The sequence below is a fragment of the Rutidosis leptorrhynchoides genome, chromosome 2 (assembly GCF_046630445.1).
Source record: "Rutidosis leptorrhynchoides isolate AG116_Rl617_1_P2 chromosome 2, CSIRO_AGI_Rlap_v1, whole genome shotgun sequence".
Taxonomy (NCBI): domain Eukaryota; kingdom Viridiplantae; phylum Streptophyta; class Magnoliopsida; order Asterales; family Asteraceae; genus Rutidosis; species Rutidosis leptorrhynchoides.
Window position 1 is genome coordinate 553,992,283 of NC_092334.1, and position 20,549 is coordinate 554,012,831.

Sequence of the window (20,549 nt, forward strand, 5' to 3'; positions counted from 1 at the left end):
GGGCTCGTGTGAACTTATATCTTCTTGGATTCTTTCCGGTAATCCTTTCACAAATGCGTCGATCTTCTCTTCCTCATCTTCGAATGCTCCCGGACACAATAGGCACAATTCTGTGAATCGTCTTTCGTACGTGGTAATATCAAATCCTTGGGTTCGTAACCCTCTAAGTTCTGTCTTGAGCTTATTGACCTCGGTTCTGGGACGATACTTCTCGTTCATCAAGTGCTTGAATGCTGACCACGGTAGTGCGTACGCATCGTCTTGCCCCACTTGCTCTAGATAGGTATTCCACCATGTTAACGCAGAACCTGTGAAGGTATGCGTAGCGTACTTTACTTTGTCCTCTTCAGTACACTTACTTATGGCAAACACCGATTCGACCTTCTCGGTGCACCGTTTCAATCCGATCGGTCCTTCGGTTCCATCAAATTCCAAAGGTTTGCAGGCAGTGAATTCTTTGTAGGTGCATCCTACACGATTTCCTGTACTGCTAGATCCAAGGTTATTGTTGGTATATAGCGCAGCCTGTACTGCGGCTATGTTTGAAGCTAGAAAAGTACGGAATTCCTCTTCATTCATATTCACGGTGTGTCGAGTAGTCGGTGCCATTTCCTTCAAAATAGTCAAATGGAACAAGTTAATCATACAGAATATTAAGAGTAGTTAATAGTATTTCGTAGCATAATATGAACTCATTTATAAAAGCTTTTTCTTCCTATTAGCATTTTATAAGTTTAAATTCGGGTAGTACCTACCCGTTAAGTTCATACTTAGTAGCTAATATACAATTCAACTACTACAATTCTATATGAAAAACTGATTATAATAATATTTCGCGTTCAAACTTTTATACAATATTTTACAAACTTACAATACCGCTTATTTTACATAAAGCATGAAATATAGCACACAATAACTTTGATACAAGATAGTTGTGAAGATAATTCTAGCTAGTACACAAGTCGTTCAGCAAAGGCAATAAAGACACGTAATTCATACGTCCAGAAACAAGTCATGCATTCTGGTTTTACTAGGACTACTTCCCATCCTTGGTCTTGTGGAACATAACTGTTATGGCCGTTGATAAGACAGCGTGTTGTAACGTCGTCAAAGGGACGAGGGTTACGTAATGTCCAACAGTCCCGTAACAATCTAAAAACCTCATTTCTTACCCCAATTACCGACTCCGTCACTTGTGGAAACGTTTTGTTTAATAGTTGTAGCCCGATGTTCTTGTTCTCACTTTGGTGAGAAGCGAACATTACTAATCCGTAAGCATAACATGCTTCTTTATGTTGCATGTTAGCCGCTTTTTCTAAATCACGAAGTCCAATATTCGGATATATTGAGTCAAAATAATTTCTTAACCCGTTGCGTAAAATAGCATTTGGGTTCCCCGCAATATATGCGTCAAAGTAAACACATCGTAAATTATGGGTTTCCCAATGTGATATCCCCCATCTTTCAAACGAATGTCTCTTATAAACCAAGACATTCTTGGAATGTTCTTCGAATGTCTTACAAACTGATCTCGCCTTAAATAGTTGTGCCGAGGAATTCTGGACGACTCTAGACAAGATTTCATCAATCATGTCTCCGGGTAGGTCTCTTAAAATATTGGGTTGTCTATCCATTTTGTGTTTTTAAACTGTAAAATAGACAAGAGTTAGATTCATAAAAAAAAATACTTATTAATACAAGCAATTTTTACATATATCATAAAGCATAAGCACACTATATTACATATATTACACCACACGAATACAACTATCTTATTCCGACTCGCTTGTTTCTTCTTCTTCGGTTTTGGATCGTTTTGCCAAGTTTCTAGGGATATATGATGTTCCCTTAATACGAGCCGTCGTTGTCCACATTGGTTTAGAAAAACCTGGTGGTTTAGAGGTTCCCGGGTCATTGTTACAACTTAAGGACTTCGGGGGTTGACGATACATATAAAGTTCATCGGGGTTGGAATTAGATTTCTCTATTTTTATGCCCTTTCCCTTATTATTTTCTTTTGCCTTTTTAAATTCAGTTGGGGTAATTTCTATAACATCATCGGAATTCTCGTCGGAATCCGATTCATCGGAGAATTGGTAATCCTCCCAATATTTTGCTTCCTTGGCGGAAACACCATTGACCATAATTAACCTTGGTCGGTTGGTTGAGGATTTTCTTTTACTTAACCGTTTTATTATTTCCCCCACCGGTTCTATTTCTTCATCCGGTTCCGATTCTTCTTCCGGTTCCGATTCTTCTTCCGGTTCCGACTCTTCTTCCTGTTCCTCTTCGGGAACTTGTGAATCAGTCCACGAATCATTCCAATTTACATTTGACTCTTCATTATTATTAGGTGAGTCAATGGGACTTGTTCTAGAGGTAGACATCTATCACATAATATCAAACGCGTTAAGAGATTAATATATCACATAATATTCACATGTTAAAAATATATAGTTTCCAACAAAATTTGTTAAGCAATCATTTTTTTCAAGTAAACACGGTCGAAGTCCAGACTCACTAATGCATCCTAACAAACTCGATAAGACACACTAATGCAAAATTCTGGTTCTCTAAGACCAACGCTCGGATACCAACTGAAATGTCCCGTTCTTATTGATTAAAAACGTTCCATATTAATTGATTTCGTTGCGAGGTTTTGACCTCTATATGAGACGTTTTTCAAAGACTGCATTCATTTTAAAACAAACCATAACCTTTATTTCATCAATAAAGGTTTAAAAAGCTTTACGTAGATTATAAAATAATGATAATCTAAAATATCCTGTTTACACACGACCATTACATAATGGTTTACAATACAAATATGTTACAACAAAATAAGTTTCTTGAATGCAGTTTTTACACAATATCATACAAACATGGACTCCAAATCTCGTCCTTATTTAATTATGCGACAGCGGAAGCTCTTAATAATCACCTGAGAATAAACATGCTTAAAACGTCAACAAAAATGTTGGTGAGTTATAGGTTTAACCTATATATATCAAATCATAATAATAGACCACAAGATTTCATATTTCAATACACATCCCATACATAGATATAAAAATCATTCATATGGTGAACACCTGGTAACCGACATTAACAAGATGCATATATAAGAATATCCCCATCATTCCGGGACACCCTTCGGATATGATATAAATTTCGAAGTACTAAAGCATCCGGTACTTTGGATGGGGTTTGTTAGGCCCAATAGATCTATCTTTAGGATTCGCGTCAATTAGGGTGTCTGTTCCCTAATTCTTAGATTACCAGACTTAATAAAAAGGGGCATATTCGATTTCGATAATTCAACCATAGAATGTAGTTTCACGTACTTGTGTCTATTTTGTAAATCATTTATAAAACCTGCATGTATTCTCATCCCAAAAATATTAGATTTTAAAAGTGGGACTATAACTCACTTTCACAGATTTTTACTTCGTCGGGAAGTAAGACTTGGCCACTGGTTGATTCACGAACCTATAACAATATATACATATATATCAAAGTATGTTCAAAATATATTTACAACACTTTTAATATATTTTGATGTTTTAAGTTTATTAAGTCAGCTGTCCTCGTTAGTAACCTACAACTAGTTGTCCACAGTTAGATGTACAGAAATAAATCGATAAATATTATCTTGAATCAATCCACGACCCAGTGTATACGTATCTCAGTATTGATCACAACTCAAACTATATATATTTTGGAATCAACCTCAACCCTGTATAGCTAACTCCAACATTCACATATAGAGTGTCTATGGTTGTTCCGAAATATATATAGATGTGTCGACATGATAGGTCGAAACATTGTATACGTGTCTATGGTATCTCAAGATTACATAATATACAATACAAGTTGATTAAGTTATGGTTGGAATAGATTTGTTACCAATTTTCACGTAGCTAAAATGAGAAAAATTATCCAATCTTGTTTTACCCATAACTTCTTCATTGTAAATCCGTTTTGAGTGAATCAAATTGCTATGGTTTCATATTGAACTCTATTTTATGAATCTAAACAGAAAAAGTATAGGTTTATAGTCGGAAAAATAAGTTACAAGTCGTTTTTGTAAAGGTAGTCATTTCAGTCGAAAGAACGACGTCTAGATGACCATTTTAGAAAACATACTTCCACTTTGAGTTTAACCATAATTTTTGGATATAGTTTCATGTTCATAATAAAAATCATTTTCTCAGATTAACAACTTTTAAATCAAAGTTTATCATAGTTTTTATTTAACTAACCCAAAACAGCCCGCGGTGTTACTACGACGGCGTATATCCGGTTTTACGGTGTTTTTTGTGTTTCCAGGTTTTAAATCATTAAGTTAGCATATCATATAGATATAGAACATGTGTTTAGTTGATTTTAAAAGTCAAGTTAGAAGGATTAACTTTTGTTTGCGAACAAGTTTAGAATTAACTAAACTATGTTCTAGTGATTACGAGTTTAAACCTTCGAATAAGATAGTTTTATATATATGAATCGAATGATGTTATGAACATCATTACTACCTTAAGTTCCTTGGATAAACCTACTGGAAAAGAGAAAAATGGATCTAGCTTCAACGGATCCTTGGATGGCTCGAAGTTCTTGAAGCAGAATCATGACACGAAAACAAGTTCAAGTAAGATCATCACTTGAAATAAGATTGTTATAGTTATAGAAATTGAACCAAAGTTTGAATATGATTATTACCTTGTATTAGAATGATAACCTACTGTAAGAAATAAAGATTTCTTGAGGTTGGATGATCACCTTACAAGATTGGAAGTGAGCTAGCAAACTTGAAAGTATTCTTGATTTTATGTAACTAGAACTTGTAAAATAAATGAAGAACACTTAGAACTTGAAGATAGAACTTGAGAGAGATAAATTAGATGAAGAAAATTGAAGAATGAAAGTGTTTGTAGGTGTTTTTGGTCGTTGGTGTATGGATTAGATATAAAGGATATGTAATTTTGTTTTCATGTAAATAAGTCATGAATGATTACTCATATTTTTGTAATTTTATGAGATATTTCATGCTAGTTGCCAAATGATGGTTCCCACATGTGTTAGGTGACTCACATGGGCTGCTAAGAGCTGATCATTGGAGTGTATATACCAATAGTACATACATCTAAAAGCTGTGTATTGTACGAGTACGAATACGGGTGCATACGAGTAGAATTGTTGATGAAACTGAACGAGGATGTAATTGTAAGAATTTTTATTAAGTAGAAGTATTTTGATAAGTGTCTTGAAGTCTTTCAAAAGTGTATAAATACATATTAAAACACTACATGTATATACATTTTAACTGAGTCGTTAAGTCATCGTTAGTCGTTACATGTAAGTGTTGTTTTGAAACCTTTAGGTTAACGATCTTGTTAAATGTTGTTAACCCAATGTTTATAATATCAAATGAGATTTTAAATTATTATATTATCATGATATTATCATGTATGAATATCTCTTAATATGATATTTATACATTAAATGTCTTTACAACGATAATCATTACATATATGTCTCGTTTAAAAATCATTAAGTTAGTAGTCTTGTTTTTACATATGTAGTTCATTGTTAATATACTTAATGATATATTTACTTATCATAGTATCATGTTAACTATATATATATCCATATATATGTCATCATATAGTTTTTACAAGTTTTAACGTTCGTGAATCACCGGTTAACTTGGGTGGTCAATTGTCTATATGAAACATATTTCAATTAATCAAGTCTTAACAAATTTGATTGCTTAACATGTTGGAAACAATTAATCATGTAAATATCAATCTCAATTAATATATATAAACATGGAAAAGTTCGGGTCACTACAGTATGAACTTAACGGGTAGGTACTACCCGAATTAAAACTTATAAAACGCTAATATAAAGAAAAAGCTTTTATAAATGAGTTCATATTATGCTACGAAATACTATTGACTACTCTTAATATTCTATATGATTAACTTAATTCTTTTGGCTATTTTTGAAGGAAATGGCACCGACTACTTGTAGCGACCCCAACAAATCGTCTATTGACGGCGTCGACTACTTGGGTCCCGTTGCGTGGTCATTGGTCTTTAACGTGACGTTTGACCAAAGATATGTCGCATTCCTTTCAAAAATAAAGATTTGTTTCAAAGTTTACAAGAATTGTTCATCCAAAAGTTACGTTACAAAGTTATAGTTACATGTGAAACCTATGCGGCACAGTTTTAAATAAAGTCAAAAGACGCTCCATGAAATGCATGTATACTCGACATCCAATGCAAGTATCAAATAATGAGCGGAAGCATGTTTCACATAGCGTTCAAAGACCTAAGAAAAACATAGAAATCTGTCAATGAAAACGTTGGTGAAATAAGAGGTTTAAGTAATTAAGTACAAGTGAACCACAAGATTTGTAACATTGATATAATAGTAATACATTCCAAAAGTTTGTTTCACGAGCACCCAATTATCAATGCTTAACATTCCTTCCATAGAACCCCATCACAATAGTGTTAGAACATACACTGTTTCTCAAAAATATATTTCATTCATAAACGGTAGCGAACCGTTTGAATGAGGGTTTGTCAAACCCATATGTATCCATACAACATAAGTTCTCGCTTACACCCGGCAAGTGTAACTAATGATAATCGAATTGAGGATTTTGTTCTAAACTCGTATGTAGAATGTTTGTTTTCCTGTACTCGTGTTCACTTAGTAAAAGAAATGTTTATGTTTTCTCATCCCAAATGTAAGTTCAAAAAAAGTAAAAGTGGGACTATGATCTCACCTTGAGTGCAAGAGTAATAAAGTACTTCAACAAGTAAACGCATGCAAAGACAAAGCTAGTCTTGACCTAAACATATAGGTTGTATCAATAACGGTAAACACAAGAGGTCAAAGATGTTCAATTAGTCCTATGGCTCGTTACGACTCGATTATGAAGCATGTGAATCAAATTGTCAAGTTTCATGCAAGATACAAGTAAAGAATCATGTTAGAAAGATTGCATAATCATTTGGTCAAGTTTAACAAAAAGTCAAACTTGGGTCGGGTCAAAGTCAACGAAAAATTCAACACATTCGGGTTGGGTCCCGAACTATTTTTATGAGGTTTTTATTCATATATAAGCATGTTAGAACAAGTCTCATGTGAATCGGAGGTCCATAGCGTGCCAAACATTTTTCTTATTTTAACCAAGGAGGTCAGAGCCTGGACACAGCTTATGCCGCGCCGTGGCCCACAATTGTCGTGCCGCGACAATACACGGGAGCTGGTACCTGGTCAGTTTCAAATGTTCAAGTCTTGATCCAAAATTCATTTTAGCACAAAATGCAAACCGTAAACATTTAGAAGGCGCATCTTATATCGTTGGAAAGCTCTTTTGTCAAGGAACACAACTAAACATGTTTCATCAAACAAAAACATCATTTCCAATAACCAATTTCTCGTCATGTGATCATTTAAAGTCCATTTTCAAGTTTCACTTTCACAAAATGCATTTTAAGTTTCGGGAATCCAATTCACACATATGATATGTCGTTTTGAAGGTAATGAAACATACATTACAATTATACACTTACAATTAACATTTCATGGCATTCAAGCATCAAAAGTTCATTTCAAGAACTATCAAACCCTAATCAAGAATCACAAAATCATTAATCATATTTTTGAAGTTTTACAAATCAACCTACACATCAAAATGAAGCTAGTGATACTAGTAACACAATTAAAACATGAACTTTAACAATTTAACAACATTTAATCTTCCAAAATCAAAGATTAAGCAATCCATTTTCAAGTGTTCAAACTAGTTGCTCAAATCAACAAATCGAACAAACAAAACATATATTCATGTTATACACGAGCCATAGACACTTATTAACACTTTTATAATTCAAAAACATCAAGAACACAAAATCTAGTGATCTTAGGAAGTTACCCAAATGAGTTGAAATTGGTATCAAGTTGTAGAGGATGAAGAGAGGATTCAAAATATGTAATTTGTTTTGTTGCTAGCCTCCTAATCCGAATTTAGATGATGAATTCTTTTTTTGGTGTTTGAGAGAGTTTGGTGAAAGTATTTAGAAAATGGAAAAAGAAAAAGGAAATAATGAATGGAGGAGGAGGGAGTTTGACTCCTTTGACCTAGTCACCCTTTTTGGCACTTTGGAAAGTTTAGTCCCTCAAGTTTGTAGTCGGGTGCGGAATTAACCAAACGAATTATTTTGAATTACACGGGAGTGCGGGAAACGTTATAATCCCATAACGAAAATATTAAGGATGTTAGTTAACGGGAGATACGAATCTAGATACGAAGGACATTATTAAAAATAAAAAGACGGGCGTTAATATAATTTAATGGAAAAATGCGGGATGTTACATTATCCACACCTTAAAAGAAATTTCGTCCCGAAATTTAGTTGGAAGCAATAGTCGTTGTTTCTTACTCGAGACTTTACGTTGTCGATGCTATGAATAAGTGAAGATATGTCCTTGGGCATTCCCACAAATTTTGACAGTCGAGATTTCAGTTTGTATTAAGACTTGGTTTTACGATCCACAATTTCAACCAGTTTCCCATGAAGGGGAGTTTGCCATCAATAGTAAGTTTATCTAGGAGAGTAGCATGTTCCTGTTTGGTAGGACACGTCTCTAAGTTTGTTGCACGAAATGTAAGGTAAACAGAAACTTTAATTGAGTCAGGAGATCTAAATGGTAGGAGGTGGTTTCAATACGCCCCAAGATTTTCAAAAGGTTCAATATTGCGGATATAACTTTCCTCGATTTCTCGAAACGGATTACACCTTCCCAAGGTGCGGGTTCTCAATATTACACGGTTACTGACTTGGGATTCGAGAGGTTTACGTCGAATGTCGGTATAGCCCTTTTACCGACTACGGGTCGTCTTGAGTCCTTCTCGGATTTGAACGATCTCAACTGTTATTTCTTGAATGAGTTCGGATTCGGTGATTTGCTTGCCACATGCTTTGATTCAACGAATAGGGGTATGACATTTGCGGACATATAGGGTTTCGGAAGTGTGGCGTTAATACACGAATGGTAATTGTCATTGTAAGAGGAACTACTAAAGGTAACAATACCAGTTTGTAACATGTCTTTCCAAGATTTGAGTCGTACTTTTGCTTGTTCCGTCAGTTTGTGGATGGTACGTGGTACCCATGTTTAAACGTGTTCCTAAGGCTTCTTGTAACGCTAGAAGTGAAACGAGTATTTCGATCCGAGGTAGTTGACAATGGTACACCGTGTTGGAAAAGAATTTCTTAAGATATGTTTGAACAAGTTAGTTAGGGTTTAAAAACGTTCGTTGGAACAAGTTCCTTATCGGCTACAGAGAACGTTTGCCAGGGCTATTCACCCTCATGGTGAATACTAGTAATACATGATGAGTCTCTCTCTCCATTGAGAAAGTATATAAAAGATTTCCTTATACAAAAGTACAAGCGAAAGGACAGGAGTGGAATGAGAACTTAGAATAGGATGAGCTCACATCCTGAGGTAGCCATATCGCGCATCTAGTGGTCAAATGTTGAGACCTGGTGGGAAAACGAGGTAGAACACGTAGTTGTATAGTTCGGGGTCGAGTAGTAGTTGTCCGTATCAGGAGCATGAGGACGATAAGTCAAAGAGAAAGGAAGTATCCTTGGATTGTGTGTTATCTTGGGTCCTAGTAATATCAGACGGTCATAGTGAAATAACAGTGTTATGTAACATGGTACGTGGTGATGAGAAGATTGGTCGGATCCATAATTAAGTATTCCAATCGTTCGTGCAAAAATAACGAATTTCAGTTTCCTTGATTTCGAGTCGAGAGAGTATGCCTTTCGGGCGTTAAAGTAGAAATACTTACATATTTGAATTCCATTGTGTTATATGAATTTAGCTAGTTAGGTTGGTGTGAATAATCGCGTTAAAAGTTCGGACACGGAGAGGTTTAGTCCTTTCCTGGGGGAGTTAACGGGGTTAAAGGACGAGTAACACGAGAAAAAGTCGAAAATGAATCTGCGGTAATAATCGGTGAGATCTAAGATTTTACGAATACAAGTCAGAGTCATGAGGGTTTCCCGATTACGTGTGGTTCCGATTGCAAGATGTGTTGTAATGCCTTGACCACTAACAACATGGTCTAAAAATTTGACTTCGTTTAACCAAAATTCTCACTTGGAGAATTCAGTATAGAGTTGCTCTTTTCTCAAGAGTTCGAGCGTGAGATGGAGACGTTGTTCATTTTCTTCTTTACTTGATTAGGTTTAGAACATCAATTATAAGTACGGTAACGATTTTTGTCTAGATAAGTTTGCATACGCGGTGCCGGAGGTCTATGAATACAGACGGAGCCTTAGATAAACTGAACGGCACTAAAAGAAATTTATAACTATCGTAGTGAGTTCGGAAAGTGATTTGTGAGACATCGTCTCCCTTAACTCTCCATTGATGATAACCATAATGAAGGTCGATTTTGGAATACAAGCGAGATCCTTGTAACGGTTCAAGAGGTTGTTGATACGGGGAAAAGGATATCGGTGCTTAACCAGAAATTACTTAGTTTGCAATAATCTATACATAATTGCAGGGAAACATTTCTCCTTAACGAATAGGTTTTGAGCTCCTTAGTTCTATAGGTGTCAAGTCAAAATTTAAATTATCCACCCAATAAGTTTAACGTACATCCTCTGATAAAATTTTATCGATACACATAAAAAAAAATTGTTGGTCACTTAAATGGCGTAAGTAGTACCTAGAGAAAATGGTGGAGTGCAAAGAGTAGGCTCCTAGCCTTGGATACAAAACATTTATCGATATCCGAATCGAATAAACATGAAACATGAGAATTTTGAGAAGAAACATACCCGTAACTAGTTGTCATCTCGGGCTTCCTCGGTGTTAATGTTGAAGTCGCGTGCGTTGGGGTTGTTTTTCTTCCTTGGGCATTCATTCCTAAAATGACCCGTTTGGCCACATGCGTAGCAAGTGACCGACTTTTGTGTGTTGGGTCCCTTTGTGTGATGGGGGTGGCACTTCCACAATGTTTGGCCATATGACCCCTTCCTTGGCATCGGCAGCAAATTAGCTTGCCACATTCACCAAAGTGATGTTTGTAGCATCTGTTGCAAAAAGGCTTGCTACATTCACCAAAATGATGTTTGTGTCACTTGTTACAATAAGGTAGGTACCAGGCGTAACCTTTCTTGCCGTCGGAGGTGAAGGACTTCGTTGTAAAGTTGTTGTTATAGTTGCTCGATGGAGAGGCTTTCCATTTTCTTTTGTTGTTACCCGGTTGGTCCTCGGCCGTTGGAGTCGGCGCTTCAATTTCATTCACCGTTTTTTATAAATTGGCTGGCCATCGTTAAAGTCTCTTGTAGGTTGGAGGGTTTGGATGACATTACCCCGTGTTGAACGCTCTTCGGGAGGCCATCCATGTAAAGTTTGACTCTTAGGGATTCGGGAGTCATGAGATTTGGACACATTAAGACTAGTTCGGTAAACCATTGATTATAAGCTTCGAGGTCATTCCCGACCATTTTTAAATTCCTTAGACCCCGTTCGAGCCTTCGAGTCTCGTTGCGCGGGAAGTATTCGGTGATCATTCTTTCTCTTAATTCGGTCCAAGAGAGTGTAAGGGCCTCATCGATACCCACTGATTGTACATACGTGTTCCACCATGAGAGAGCAATACCGGTAAGAGTGAGGGTGGAAAACTTGACCTTATCTTGGTCCTGACAACCGCTTATGTTAAAAACGGCTTCCGTTTGTTCGAACCATCGGGTGAGGGCAATCGGTCCCCCGGTTCCATCGAAAGTGGGAGGTTTGTTCCCCATGAAGTTTTTGTAAGAGCACCCCTCGTTTGAATTACCGGCTCCATGATTGTTGTTGTTGGAAAAGTGATCGGCCACGGCCGCACCCACGGCGGTGGTTATCATTCGTTGAAGAGCTTGTTCTAGAGTTTCGGGAGGAGTATTGTGTTGACCTTGGTGAGCCATTGTTCCTTCATGACACAAGAATATTGTTGATTAGTATTCTTAACAATACTAATCGTGATATGGAATAATGATGAAGAGAAAATTTTCCTTGACTCGCCTTAAATTCTTTATGTCGTAATGTCAGAACGTTCATATGAGTCACCGTAATATAATCCCGGCAATTATATTACCCTGATTCATATGTGCATTCGACATTATTCTATAAAGTCAAGGTGGTGCGTCAATCAAATTAAACAACGAAAGATTTAGATGAAGCGAGAGTTAGTTATGAGTAGAAACGTTCGAGTATAAATGCACAATTAGTCAAGTAATTCCTACTTCAAGTCTATATGCCGGTTGTAATCTAGATTCACTAATGTACCCTATGACTCGGGGTTGACACCAATGAACTCTAAATCCCTACAACCAAGGCTCTGATACCACTTGTAGCGACCCCGACAAATCATCTATTGACGGCGTCGACTACTTGGGTCCCGTTGCGTGGTCATAGGCCTTTAACGTGACGTTTGACCAAAGATATGTCGTATTCCTTTCAAAAATAAAGATTTGTTTCAAAGTTTACAAGAATTGTTCATCCAAAAGTTACGTTACAAAGTTATAGTTACATGTGAAACCTATGCGACACAGTTTTAAAGAAAGTCAAAAGACGCTCCATGAAATGCATGTATACTCGACATCCAATGGAAGTATCAAATAATGAGCGGAAGCATGTTTCACATAGCATTCAGAGACATGAGAAAAACATAGAAATCTATCAACAAAAATGTTGGTGAAATCATAGGTTTAAGTAATTAAGTACAAGTGAACCACAAGATTTGTAACATTGATATAATAGTAATACATTCCAAAAGTTTGTTTCACGAGCACCCAATTATCAATGCTTAACATTCCTTCCATAGAACCCCATCACAATAGTGTTAGAACATACACTGTTTCTCGAAAATATATTTCATTCGTAAACGGTAGCGAACCGTTTGAATGAGGGTTTGTCAAACCCATATGGATCCATACAACATAAGTTCTCGCTTACACCCGGCAAGTGTAACTAATGATAATCGAATTGAGGATTTTGTTCTAAACTCGTATGTAGAATGTTTGTTTTCCTGTACTTGTATTCACTTAGTAAAAGAAATGTTTATGTTTTCTCATCCCAAATGTAAGTTCAAAAAAAGTAAAAGTGGGACTATGATCTCACCTTGAGTGCAAGAGTAATAAAGTACTTCAACAAGTAAACGCGTGCAAAGACAAAGCTAGTCTTGACCTAAACATATAGGTTGTATCAATAACGGTAAACACGATAGGTCAAAGATGTTCAATTAGTCCTATGGCTCGTTACGACTCGATTATGAAGCATGTGAATCAAATTGTCAAGTTTCATGCAAGATACAAGTAAAGAATCATGTTAGAAAGATTGCATAATCATTTGGTCAAGTTTGACAAAAAGTCAAACATGGGTCGGGTCAAAGTCAACGAAAAAGTCAACACGTTCGGGTCGGGTCGCGAACTATTTTTCTGAGGTTTTTATTCATATATAAGCATGTTAGAACAAGTCTCATGTGAATCGGAGGTCCATAGCGTGCCAAACATTTTTCTTATTTTGACCAAGGAGGTCAGAGCCTGGACACGGCTTATGCCGCGCTGTGGCCCACAATTGTCGCACCGCGACAATACACGGGAGCTGGTACCTGGTCAGTTTCAAATGTTCAAGTCTTGATCCAAAATTCGTTTTAGCACAAAATGCAAACCGTAAACATTTAGAAGGCGTATCCTATATCGTTGGAAAGCTCCTTTGTCAAGGAACACAACTAAACATGTTTCATCAAACAAAAACATCATTTCCAATAACCGATTTCTCGTCATGTGATCATTCAAAGTCCATTTTTAAGTTTCAAGTTCACAAAATACATTTTAAGTTTCGGGAATCCAATTCACACATATGATATGTCGTTTTGAAGGTAATGAAACATACATTACAATTATACACTTATAATTAACATTTCATGGCATTCAAGCATCAAAAGTTCATCTCAAGAACTATCAAACCCTAATCAAGAATAACAAAATCATTAATCATGTTTTTGAAGTTTTACAAATCAACCTACACATCAAAATGAAGCTAGTGATACTAGTAACACAATTAAAACATGAACTTTAACAATTTAACAACATTTAATCTTCCAAAATCAAAGATTAAGCAACCCATTTTCAAGTGTTCAAACTAGTTGCTCAAATCAATAAATCGAACAAACAAAACATATATTCATGTTATACACGAGCCATAGACACTAATTAACACTTTTATAATTCAAAAACATCAAGAACACAAAATCTAGTGATCTTAAGAAGTTACCCAAATGAGTTGAAATTGGTATCAAGTTGTAGAGGATGAAGAGAGGATTCCAAATATGTAATTTATTTTGTTGCTAGCCTCCTAATCCGAATTTAGATGATGAATTCTTGTTTTGGTGTTTGAGAGAGTTTGGTGAAAGTATTTAGAAAATGGAAAAAGAAAAAGGAAATAATGAATGGAGGAGGAGGGAGTTTGACTCCTTTGACCTAGTCACCCTTTTTGGCACTTTGGCAAGTTTAGTCCCTCAAGTTTGTAGTCGGGTGAGGGAATTAACCAAACGAATTATTTTGAATTACATGGGAGTGCGGGAAACGTTATAATCCCATAACGAAAATATTAAGGATGTTAGTTAATGGGAGATACGAATCTAGATACGAAGGACATTATTAAAAATAAAAAGATGGGCGTTAAAATAATTTAACGGAAAAATGCGGGATGTTACACTACTCGTCAGAACTTGAACATGTGTGGGGAAGACTTCCGTGTTTTCCTTGCAGCAAACATAGCCACAGTACAGGCTGCGATGCAAAACAACAATAACTCTGAATCCAGCCATGAAACTAATGCCACAAGAACTCGTGTAGGATGCTCCTACAAAGAATTTACTGCCTGTAAACCTCTGGAATTCAATGGAACCGAGGGTCCAATCGGATTAAAAAGGTGGACCGAGAAGGTTGAATCAGTGTTTGCCATAAGTAAATGTACGGAAGAAGATAGAGTAAAGTACGCCACGCATACCTTCACAGGTAATGCGTTAACATGGTGGAATACTTATCTCGAGTAGGTGGGACAAGATGCTGCTTATGCACTACCGTGGTCAGCATTTAAACACATGATGAATGAGCAGTACCGTCCCAGAAACGAGGTCAATAAGCTCAAGGTAGAGCTTAGAGAACTACGAACGCAAGGATTCGATATTACCACATACGAACGACGATTCACAGAGTTGTGCCTATTGTGTCTAAGAGTGTTCGAAGATGAAGAAGAGCGGATCGACGCGTTTGTAAAAGGGTTACTAGAAAGTATCCAGGAGGATGTGAGTTCAAACGAGCCCACTTCCATACAAAAGGCAAGTCGGTTGGCTTACAAACTCATAAACCAGATTGAGGGGAGAGTTAAAGAGCAGGCGGCCGAGGAGGCCAAAATGAAGCAAGTCAAAAGAAAGTGGGAGGAAAACAGTGACAAGAGTCACCAATACAACAACAACAACAACAATCACAATCACAATCGCAATAACTATCACAACAACCGCAACATCAATCACAGCAACAACAACATACGCAATCCCAACAATAATTACAACAAACGTCCCAACAACAATAACTACAACAATCGTCCCAAAAATAATAACAACCACAACAATAACAATCCCAACAACAATCTCAATAACAACAATGGCAACAACAATCAGAAAATTCCATGCTATAGGTGTGAACGATATCATCCAGGTAAATACTGTGAGCTAGTATGTACCAAATGTAATAGAAAGGGTCATGGTGCGACGAAGTGTGAAGCTTATGGACCAACGACTAAAAGAACAAATAATGCTCACATTACTTGTTTCGGATGCGGGAAGAAGGGTCACTACAAAACTATGTGCCCAAACTAGGAAAATAATAATGGGCAAAGCCGTGGAAGAGTTTTTAACATTAATGCAGAAGAAGCGCAGGAAGACCCGGAGCTTGTTACGGGTACGTTTCTTATCGATCAAAAATCTACTTATGTTTTATTTGATTCGGGTGCGGATAGAAGCTATATGAGTAGAGATTTCTGTGCTAAATTAAGTGGTCCATTGACGCCTATGAATAATAAATTTTAACTTGAATTAGCAAACGGTAAATTAATTACAGCAGATAAAATATGTCGGTATCGAGAAATTAAACTAGTTGGCGAAGTGTTTAAGATTAATTTGATACCAGTAGAGTTAGGGAGTTTTGATGTGATAATCGGCATGGACTGATTGAAAGAGGTTAAAGCAGAAATTATTTGTTACAAAAATGTGATACGCATTATGCGCGAGAAGAGAAAACCCTTAATTGTGTACGGAGAAAAGGGCAACGCAAAGTTAAATCTTATTAGTAATTTGAAGGCACAAAAACTAATAAGAAAAGGTTGCTATGCCGTTCTAGCACACATCGAAAAAGTCAATTCTGAAGAAAAGAACATCAATGACGTTCCCGTTGCAAAAGAATTTCCCGATGTATTTCCAAAAGAATTACCGGGACTACCTCCACACCGATCCGTTGAATTTCAAATACATCTTGTACCAGGAGCTGCACCGATAGCCCGTGCTCCTTACAGACTCGCACCCAACGAAATGAAGGAATTACAAAGTCAATTACAAGAACTTTTAGAGCATGGTTTCATTCAACCAAGCACATCACAGTGGGAAGCTCCTGTTTTGTTTGTCAAAAAGAAGGATGGTACATTCAGGTTGTGTATCGACTACCGAGTGTTGAACAAACTTACCATCAAGAACCGTTATCCACTACCGAGAATCGACGATTTATTTGATCAACTACAAGGCTCGTCGGTTTATTCATAGATTGATTTACATTTTGGGTATCATCAAATGACAGTGAAGGAGGATGATATTCCGAAGACTGCTTTTAGGACGCGTTACGGTCATTACGAGTTTATGGTTATGCCGTTTGGTTTGACTAACTCACCAGCTATGTTCATGGACCTCATGAACCGAGTGTGTGGACCATATCTTGACAAGTTTGTCATTGTTTTCATCGATGACATACTTATTTACTCAAAGAATGATCAAGAACACGAACAACATTTGAGAAAAGTGCTAGAATTGTTAAGGAAGGAACAACTGTATGCAAAGTTTTCAATGTGCACATTTTGGTTGGAAGAAGTTCAATTTCTCGGACATGTAGTAAACAAAGAAGGTATTTAGGTTGATCCGTCAAAGATTGAAACCATTGAAAACTGGGAAACCCCGAAAACTCCGAAGCATTTACGCCAATTTTTAGGATTGGCTGGTTACTACAGAAGATTCATCCAAGATTTTTCCAAAATAGCAAAACCCTTGACCGCATTAACGCATAAAGGGAAGAAAATTTGAATGGAAGGATGAACAAGAGAAAGCGTTTCGGCTATTGAAGAAAAAGTTAACTACATCACCTATATTGTCATTGCCTGAAGGGAATGATGACTTTGTGATTTATTGTGACGCATCAAAGAAAGGTCTCAGTTGTGTATTAATGCAATGAACGAAGGTAATTGCTTATGCGTCTAGACAATTGAAGATTCACGAGCAAAATTATACGACTCATGATTTGGAATTGGGTGATGTTGTGTTTGCATTAAAAACTTGGAGACACTACTTATATGGGGTCAAAAGTATTATATATACCGACCACAAAAGTCTCCAACATATATTTGATCAGAAGCAACTGAACATGAGGCAGCGTAGGTGGATTGAGTTATTGAATGATTACGACTTTGAGATTCGTTACCACCCGGGGAAGGCAAATATGGTAGCCGACGCCTTGAGTAGAAAGGATAGGGAACCTATTCGAGTAAAAGCTATGAATACAATTATTCATACTAACCTTACTACTCAAATAAAAGAGGCGCAACAACGAGTTTTAAAAGAGGGAAATTTGAAGAATGAAATACCCAAAGGATCGGAGAAACATCTTAATATTCGGGAAGACGGAACCCGGTATAGGGCTGAAAGAATTTGGGTACCAAAGTTTGGAGATGTGAGAGAAATGGTACTTAGGGAAGCACATAAAACCAGATACTCAATACATCCCGGAGTAGGAAAGATGTACCAAGATCTCAAGAAACATTTATGGTGGCCGGGCATCAAGGCTGATATTGCTAAATACGTAGGAGAATGTTTGACATATTCTAAGGTCAAAGCTGAACATCAGAAACCATCAAGTCTACTTCAACAACCTGAAATCCCGGAATGGAAATGGGAAAACATTACCATGGATTTCATTACTAAATTGCCAAGGACTGCAAGTAGTTATGATACTATTTGGGTAATAGTCGATCGTCTCACCAAATCAGCACACTTTCTACCAATGCGAGAAGATGATAAAATGAAAAAGTTAGCACGACTATACTTGAAGGAAGTCGTCTCCAGACATGGAATACCAATCTCTATTATCTCTGATAGGGATGGTAGATTTGTTTCAAGATTTTGGCAGACGTTACAACAAGCATTGGGAACTCGTCTAGACATGAGTACTGCCTATCATCCACAAACTGTTGGGCAGAGTGAAAGGACGATATAGACCTTTGAAGACATGCTACGATCGTGTGTTATTGATTTGGGAAACGGTTGGGATTGACATCTACCGTTAGCAGAATTTTCCTACAACAATAGTTACCACTCGAGTATTGAGATGGCACCGTTTGAGGCACTTTATGGTAGAAAGTGTAGGTCTCCGATTTGTTGGAACGAGTTGGGGGATAGACAAATTACGGGTACAGAAATTATTCAAGAAACTACAGAGAAAATCATTCAAATTCAACAACAGTTGAAAACCGCCTAGAATCGACAAAAGAGCTACGCGGACATTAAAAGAAAGGATTTAGAATTTGAAATTGGTGACATGGTCATGCTTAAGGTATCACCTTGGAAAGGTGTTGTTCGTTTTGCAAAACGGGGAAAACTAAACCCAAGATACATTGGGCCATTCAAGATTATTGATCGTGTCGGACCGGTAGCTTATCGACTTGAATTACCTCAGTAAGTAGCCGGCGTACATAATACCTTCCAAGTCTCGAATTTGAAGAAATGCTTAGCTAAAGAAGATCTCACTATTCCTTTAGACGAAATCAAGATCAATGAAAAACTACAATTCATTGAAGAACCTGTTTAAATAATGGATCGTGAGGTTAAAAGACTTAAGCAAACTAAAATACCAATCGTTAAGGTTTGATGGAATGCTCGTAGAGGACCCGAGTTCACCTGGGAGCGTGAAGATCAGATGAAGAAGAAATACCCGCACCTTTTTCCAGAAGATGCGTCAACACCTTCAACTGCTTGAAAATTCGGGACGAAATTTATTTAACGAGTAGGTACTGTAGTGACCCGAACTTTTCCATGATTATATATTAAATGAAAACTATATTTACATGATTAAATATTTCCAACATGTTAAGCAATCAAACTTATTAAGACTTGATTTATTGATACGAGTTTATGTAGTCAATTGACCACCCAAGTTGACCGGCGATTCACGAACGTTAAAACTTGTAAAAATTACTTGATGATATATATATATATATATATATATATATATATATATATATATATATATATATATATATATATATATTTAACATGATATTATGATAAGTAAATATCTCACAAAGTACATTAACAAAGAGTTATATGCATAAAATGAAACTACTGAATTAAAGAAACTCGAAACGATATATATATAACGATTATCGTTATAACAACGTTTTAATTAAAATAGATACATATGTATTGTATTAGGATATTAACACACTATGTTTAACATGATAAAATGATAATTAAATATATCATTGAGTGTATTAACAATGAACTACACGGGTAAGACGAGACTACTAACTTAAGTATTTCGAAACAATATATATATGTAACGATTATCGTTGTAATAACATTTTAACATACATATATGATATTAAGATATATTAATACACCATGTTATCATGTTAACATAACAATTTAACATCTCATTAAATATAATAACAATGGATTTATTACATTTAACAAGATCGTTAACTTAAAAAATTGAAAACAACACTTACATGTAACGACTAACGATGACTTAACGACTCAGTTAAAATGTATATACATGTAGTGTATTAAGATGTATTAATACACTTTTGGAAGACTTCAAGACACATATCAAAACACTCATACTTATCAAAGTTGGTCACAATTACATTCTCATTCGTTTTCATCAACAATTCTACTCGTATTCATCCGTATTCGTACTCGTACAATACCCAGCTTCTAAATGTATTTACTATTGGTATATACACTTCAATGATCAGCTCTTAGCAGTCTTAATGAGTCACCTAAATATGTGGAAACCATCATTTAACATCTAGCATGAATTATTACACTAAAAATCAAACTAATGGAGCCTATATGACAAAGGCAAGTTCACGTGAACTTACACACACATCAAACACTTTCTCATTCAACTTTCATGCATCAA